Source organism: Camelina sativa, chromosome 12, assembly GCF_000633955.1.
Source record: "Camelina sativa cultivar DH55 chromosome 12, Cs, whole genome shotgun sequence".
Lineage (NCBI taxonomy): Eukaryota > Viridiplantae > Streptophyta > Magnoliopsida > Brassicales > Brassicaceae > Camelina > Camelina sativa.
This window is the reverse complement of record NC_025696.1, coordinates 11,739,482-11,747,835: the sequence shown is the minus strand read 5'-3', so window position 1 is coordinate 11,747,835 and position 8,354 is coordinate 11,739,482.

The following is an 8,354-nucleotide window of genomic DNA, read 5'->3' as shown; positions in this document are numbered from 1 at the left end:
AGGTCTAAGTTTATGTTTTGCTTGAGGGCAAGCAAAGACTAAGTCTGGGGGAGTTGATATATCATGGTTTTTGTGGTTTTTAACCATGATATAAGGAGTCTTTTAGTGTCTTTTCATTTGTTTCTAGATTGTTTTTGAGTCTTTACAGGTTTTTAGCATGAAAGGAGCAAAGTAGAGCAATTTGGATCAGTTTGGAGCAATAATCCGCAAGAAATCAACTTGGAATCGATCAGAGGAGATGGTGTCGATCGACACTGCCTTAGCATCGATCGACACCCTTGTTTGCCTACGAGAGAAGCCAAATTTGGAAGTTTTACAAAGTTGCCCAAAGTTTTCCAAAATTGCAAGACTAGTCCCTGACGTGTTTTAGGACATATATATAGTGTTTTTAGGTTTTCCAAACCCTTAAGTCTTTTTCTATCAAGTTTTATTTTTTCCTGCAACCCTGAGAGATTTTTGAGAGCTATTGGAGAGAGATCTGCTTTGTAGAGAAGAATTTCTAAACTCCTTTACTCTTTTAATCTCTATGCTTATTATTCAGAATCATGTCTTGTTCTTCATTGATTATGTCTGAGTAGTTTGCTTGTTAGATTTAGGGTTTTTCATAGGGTTTTTATGATTTATTAGATTTGTGATTTTTAGGGTTCTTAATCTTTTATGATCTTCATCCTTGGTTGTTCTTCACAATAATTCTTGATTGATCACCTAGAATTGTTATCATAGGAAAATAAATTGATATGAGAATATAATTGATTTTCCTGATAAGACCTTTTGATGAGCAAAATTATTTCTTGCAAAGAGATTTGATTTAATAATTTTGTGAACAATCTAAACATGTTCTTAAAGCTGATTTATTACCTAGAATTTTGCAAAGAGATTTGAATTTTCTGGTTTTAAATTTAGATATTATTTGCAGTGAGAACTGATTTAATTTACAAAAGTGTTTAGAGTTCTCTATCTATTCTTAATTGTTTGAATCCTAATTTATTGATTGATTTAATATTTCATAATTTCCTGAGAAATTCCCTAGGCCTAGCTTTTTGATCTTCTGAATTTACAACAGTTTTATTTAATATTTTGCATTGATTTTATTTTAATTCAAATTAATCTGTTTAGCTTAATTATAAAACTCTATAATTTATTGTGTAGTCTTGAGTCCTAGTGGAATTCGACCCCTAAGTATTACAGTGATCTCTTAATTTGAGAGAGTAGCTCAGGGTTAAATTTGAGCATATCAAATTTTGGCGCCGTTGCCGGGGACTCTTTGATCTACCATTAGATTTGAGTTTTAAATTTTGTCTAAATTTTTTTTCTTTTTATTTTCTACTTACACGTTTTGGTTTTTCTTCTCTTTGGTGTTTCAGGTGCATGCCTCCTAGACCTCACACAAGGAGCAACAAGTCTGGTCCTACTGTGAATCTTTCAAACCAAAAGTTGGGCAAACTTGAGCGTGAGAACAGAAAAGTAACCAAATCCTTGAAGATGGTTAACCCAATCATTCTGATGCGAGATGAGGATGGTGCTTTGAGGGATCAAGAGGGCCACTTGCGTAATGAGCAGGGCCAAAAGATTGATGCTGAGGGCAATGTGATTGCTGAAATTGCTGTTGTCGACGGTGTCGATCGACACCAACAGGGTATCGATCGACACCCACCTGCTGCAGACGTACGTGGAGCTGCCAACCACGTCTAGAACCCAGTTCGAAGACAGGACCAAAACCAGGACTTGATCAGGACCATTGCTGACTATAAGCGGGCTGATCTTGTGTATGAGAACCGGTCTGCAATTGTTCCTCCACCCTTCCAGAGGAATGATTTTGAGCTGAAGCCTGCTTACTTTCAACTGGTTAGGCAGAGACCTTTCTCTAACCTGCCCCATGAGAAGCCTTTGGACCACATTGAGCACTTTGAGGATCTTGTGACCAATATCATGGCTAATGGAGTGACTGAGGATTTCATATTCTGCAAGCTCTTCCCATACTCACTTGCAGGAGAGGCATCTCAGTGGTTGAAGCAGTTGCCAGCTGGATCTTTGACAAATTGGCATGATATCAAGGTGGCTTTCCTCAACCATTTCTATGATGATGCAATGTCAGATGAGCTGAGAGTCAAGATCTCTTCATTCAAGCAAGGGCATGATGAAGCTTTCAAGGCAGCTTGGGTGAGGTTCAAAGTTTATCAAAGGGACTGTCCACACCATGGTTTTTCAAGGGTACAACTGTTGAGTATCTTCTTTAGAGGGTGTGACTGGAAGTATCAGTTAGACCTTGTTTATCGGAGGTTTTAAGAGAGATTTTAAGAGAGGTTTTAAGGAAAAGTAGGTAAAGAATAAATCAGAAAGAAAAGAAAAAAGGAAGAGCTCCCCTTATTTAGTATACTCGTTTTCATATAAGAGACGCTGACGTGTCAGCGCGTGGTTGGTTAAATAATTTTATTGAGAGCAAAAATTTTTTTGGCCCGATCGTGTTCTTTCTCTTCCTCTCTCTCTCGCTCTCTGTCGCAAACCTCTCAATCCAAGGAGATTGAATCGGTCGGAATCGTTGGAGATGGAATCGGACGAGATTGGAATCGGAGGAGTCTGAAGGAGATTGAACTTGGACGAGATTGAATTTGGAGTCTAATCAATCGGAGGAGATTGAATCGATTGGAATCAGAGGAGATTGAATCGGAGGAGCTTGAACCTATCTCTAATGGTAAGTTTCTCATTCTAATAGTAAGAATTCGCGACAGATTGATGCTTTAAAACATTGCTTTTTTTTGTGTTTCTTTGAGAAATATCTTTGTTCTGTTTTGTAATCCTTGAATTATCAAACTTAGCTTAAGGTTCTCTCTCTCTTGGTTTTAAATGTGGTTCTGAATATGAAAAGAAAGGATTTTGGTTTTGATTTAGTAATTGATGATTGATACAAAGTTGTTTGAATTAGATGTTTGCAATCTCTATTATCAGCTAAGTTTGATTATATTTTGGTGGAAAACTGAGAACTTGGAACTCAAAGTTTGGCAAATCCCTTCTCATTCCTGCAATCAAAATTGGTCATCATAGTTTGTAGATGTATAATATGAAATATTTAGATTTGTTTCTGGACTATCTTTTGCACCGTTTCTATAACATTTTGTGTCATGGTTTGCAGGAGGATATGGTGTGCAGCCAGATAAATTGCCAAACTATGTAGTACCTGACCTGACCGGCTTTAAGGTTTGCATTTCACCCTAGACTCTTCTGTTTTCCTTGATTCCTCTATATAAATAGGTGAATACGTAGCTTGCATCCTAATTGGACATTAGTGAATCCCTTGCCTAAGTAGCTTGCATCCTAATTGAACATGCTCCTCAGTTTGTGAACTGATGATCTTAGTCGATGTAAGTTTCGTATTAGGAACCTGAAATGGAAGGCTTATTTCTTGCGTTGAGCTTGTTGTGTGTTTTGCATTTCACCCAGATCCTTTGTTCCTTTTCTTTGATTCCTCTATATAAATATTTGGCATGTTGTTCAAGTGAGAACTGATGTCCCTCAAAACTTTTATCACAATGCTTATCTTGATTTTTGGTAGGTTTGCGGCAGCATTAAACGATCTCGGGCTTGACTGTTGGGTAATGAACATTGTTCCTGTTAGTGGATTCAACACCTTGCTAGTTATTTATGACCGTGGGCTTGTTGGAACTATGCATGACTGGTAAAAATTAATCGATATATAACCATCTGCTCTTTTGCTTCTAATCCCACATAACTTAAAATAAGATAACATCTAAAGCTTTTATATGCACTTGCTTTCTCTAGGTGTGAGCCATTTGACACGTACCCAAGAACCTATGACCTGATACATGCTGCATTTCTCTTCTCTGTTGAGAAGAAGAAGTAAAAAGAACTACGCTTTGTATATTCTCGTGTGCTGAATTTAGGTATAAATGTCAGGGTTAATGTAATTGGGTTTCTTGTGGATCATACATAATGTAAACGGATGTGAGAAAGATAAGAAAAAGAAAAAGAAAAAGATAAGAAATCGAATGTATGTTGATAATTGTATGTTGTTCATTGATAATTGATAATTGTATGTTGTTTATTTGTTTTTGATTTGATTGTTGTAGATTGAAGAGTGATTAATACACTTGAGCCATTTTAACACTTAAGAAAGAAACCTCAGACAAAGAAACAGAGAGAAGTTCTTTGAACACACAATCTAGGAATTAATCATTTTCCCCATTTATGAATTGCACTTCTATTTATTGTAATATGTATTAATGTTTTTATTATGTTTTGTATGTTTAAAAATTAATTAAATGCAATATTTTCTATTTTTATAAAATCTTAAATGTTTACACATTTATACCACTTCTATTATATTTAAAAATTTTAAATTTCAAAAAAACAATATTTTCAAAAATAAGAAACCCAAAATTAGAACCTACCAATAAAAGATAAAATTTTATCTAAGAGATCATGAGTTCTTATATTCCAAACAGTACACAATTAATTCATAAAAAAATTAAGAACTCCCCTTATATGAACCCCCCAATAAACTTGCTCTTAGCTTTGGATGCTGCAAGTCATGGGAACTTCAAGACAAAATTTCCAGAAGATGCTGAAGTTTTGATTGAGAATTTGGCTTCTAGCAATAGCACTAAAAGAGCTAATGCTGAAAGAAAGAGACTGCATGGAGAGTTTGATTCAAACCAGCTAGCTTCTGTTAATGCTAAGCTGGATTCAGTGCATAATCTTCTTGTGGGAAAGAAGTCAGTCCAATTTGCTGCTGAAGTTGAGACATTTGAGCCAGAGCCAGAGAATACAGAAGAGAATGTCAACTATGTGTATGGAGCTGGGTATCAGGGACAGAGATTTGGTAATCAGCAAGGTAACAAACCTTACCATGGTGACCAGAAGCAGCAACAGAACAATGGCTATACAAGGACCTATGGGAACTCATCCTATCAGTCTCCACCTCCTAAGAATTCTTCTGAAAGTAGAATGGAGGCCATGCTTGAGCAGCTTTTGCAAGGACAGGAGCAATTGACAGTGATATTCAATTGGAAGATTGACAATGTCTACACTGAGCTGAATGGAAAGATTGAAGCATTGAACATTCATGTCAAGAAGTTGAAGAATCAGGTTATTCAGACTGCTGGGTCTGTCAAACGACAAGAGGGTTTTCTCTCTGGAAGAACTGAGTCAAACCCCAAACATGCTTGTAATGCCATATCTGTGAGGGATGAAGATGCTGTTGAAATTGCTTCTGCAGAACAGGAAGAGAAATCGACCAAATTCTCGGGTTCAGATGATGGTGTCGATCGACACCACCTGGGTGTCGGTCGACACCCTTCTCAGACAGAATCGGAAAACACAAAATCTCAGGTTCCAGCTGTTGTTGCAAGGTCTACAAGCCTAAGGTGCCTTTTCCTAAACCTAGGAGGTCTAAGCAGGAGCTTGAGGAAGCTAAATGCAAGGCAATGATGGACAAGGTGATGATTGAGATGCCATTGATTGATGCAGTAAAGCTTTCACCACCACTAAAACGCTATGTCAAGAGAATGGTATCCAATGGTTTGAGCCATGGAGAAGGAGCCTTGCTAACTAAGGATGTTAGTGCAATTCTGTTGAGCCAGCCTGTTCAGAGAAAGAAGGAGAGAAAGCAGGAGATGGTTGTCTCTAAGGAAGTGAGTGCAATCATTCAATGTAAGACTGCGGAGAAGTTACCAGATCCTGGAAGCTTTGTACTTGATTGCTCTATCTTCACAGGAAGGTTTGTTCACTCACTTTGTGACCTTGGCTCTAGCATCAACTTGATGCCACATTCTGTTGCTGTGAGACTTGGGATGACAGAATTCAAGCCAACTCAGATTTCTCTTATCTTGGCTGATCGATCCCGAAGAATTCCTGAAGGTGTTTTAGAGGATATTCCAGTTAAGGTTGGCAACTTCTGATTCCCACTGACTTTGTGGTGCTGAAGTATGATACAGAGCCTAAAGATCCTCTCATCTTAGGAAGATCTTTCTTGGCTACAGCTGGTGCAGTCATTAATGTGCAGAAGGGACACATAGAACTGAATGTGGATGGTTTGAGTATAAACTTTGAGATGGATAAGCTGAGGAGAGCTCCTACTATTGATGGACAGACTTTTTCTGTTGAAAAAGTCTCTGTTACGCGAGCAACAGGCTCAGTGTCGATCGACACTACCACTGTGTCGATCGACATCCCTCCACGACCGAGACAGAACAGCTCCAAGACTGATGTTCCAAGCCGGAAACCTGCTCCTAAACAGAAAACTTCTCACTCCACACTCCAGAGTCCTCAGGTAAGGCAAAGGTACACATCTTCTGCACCTAATCATCCTCAAATCATTAACAAGAATTTCATAGGTACAAAGACTGTTTTACAGTTAACCAAGCCACGAGATTATCGTAGAGCGTTTGTTTCTTCTGTTGATGATTTTGCAGGAATGAAAATAAACTCTTCCATCCCTAAATCCCGCCTTGGTCTTGTTCCTCGCATACTTGGCAAGCCTCATGCACCTAAAGCTTATACACCACCTTGGATGAAGAGGACTTCAATGCCATGTTCTGCTCCTCCGGATGCCTGAGCTTCAGCACAGTCAAGCTAATGACTGAAAACAAGCACTTAGTGGGAGACATCCCACTGTTAGGTTTTTCTTTTTCTTTTGATTTTGATTTTTATTTATTTTATTTTTATTTTTGCTTTCCTCTTACTTGATAACACTGGGGACAGTGTTGTTTAAGTCTGGGGGAGGTTAGTTACTAACTATATTTTTTGTTTTTGAGTTTCAGTTGTGTCAGTCAAAACCATAAAGTTTGAGTCAAATTTTTCAAAAAATTTTCTTTTTGTCTTTGGGAATTATGATCTTGATTAATGATTTCTCTTATTTGGCTAACACTCTAATGATTATTTGTTTATGCTTGATCTCAGAACTGAAGCTTAGAAAGACTATGAGCCTTATCAACAATCCTGAAAGCCCTTATTCAATGGATATCTGATTGATCTAACGTTGTCTCAACTTTTATCAGGATTTTAACCGGACTTAATCTCTTACTTTGGGGTTGGAAATCAGTGGACTAGACTTCTTCTTCAGGCCATACAAGACAGTGTAATTTTTCAAAGTATGTCTCCTCTCTCTCTCTTCCCTTCAGTGCTTTTTAAAAAAAAAGAATAAAAGATGAGATGATTTTGATCTGTTTAGAGAGGTAGGTAAATTACCAGTGACCTCATTATTCTACTCTTGAGTCAAATGATCACACAAAGCTTGGAAGCGAGGGGTAGGTAAATTACCGATGACCCCGATATTCGCTTACACCTTTGAAAAAAAAGAAAAAGAAAGAAAAGAAAAAAATTTTGAAGTGAGAAAAGGGAGAGGAAAGGAGATGTAAGAAGAATGTCTTGGCCTGAAGAGAGTCCATATGCCACTGTTCGATACACCCAAGGTAAGAACTCACATGTACTTGCTTTAATTTATATAATGAGATGACAATGGAGATTTCAGAGATTCCAAAGGATTGTGGGATTTGAGTATGGAATGTTGATGCTTATCATGGTTGAGTATAAGAAGTAAGTTCTTGAGTCAGGTAAAGGAAGAGTGTGAATAAAGAATCATCATGCAGTTGAGTTCCCTGTTTTCAAACCTCTTTCACATGTCTAAAGCTTATATTTTGCTTGAGGGCAAGCAAAGGCTAAGTCTGGGGGAGTTGATATATCATGGTTTTTGTGGTTTTTAACCATGATATAAGGAGTCTTTTAGTGTCTTTTCATTTGTTTCTAGATTTTTTTTGAGTCTTTACAGGTTTTTAGCATGGATGGAGCAAAGTGGAGCAATTTGGATCAGTTTGGAGCAATAATCCGGAAGAAATCAACTTGGAATCGATCAGAGGAGATGGTGTCGATCGACACTGCCTTAGCATCGATCGACACCCTTGTTTGCCTACGAGAGAAGCCAAATTTGGAAGTTTTACAAAGTTGCCCAAAGTTTTCCAAAATTGCAAGACTAGTCCCTGACGTGTTTTAGGACATATATATAGTGTTTTTAGGTTTTCCAAACCCTTAAGTCTTTTTCTATCAAGTTTTATTTTTTCCTGCAACCCTGAGAGATTTTTGAGAGCTATTGGAGAGAGATCTGCTTTGTAGAGAAGAATTTCTAAACTCCTTTACTCTTTTAATCTCTATGCTTATTATTCAGAATCATGTCTTGTTCTTCATTGATTATGTCTGAGTAGTTTGCTTGTTAGATTTAGGGTTTTTCATAGGGTTTTTATGATTTATTAGATTTGTGATTTTTAGGGTTCTTAATCTTTTATGATCTTCATCCTTGGTTGTTCTTCACAATAATTCTTGATTGATCACCTAGAATTGTTATC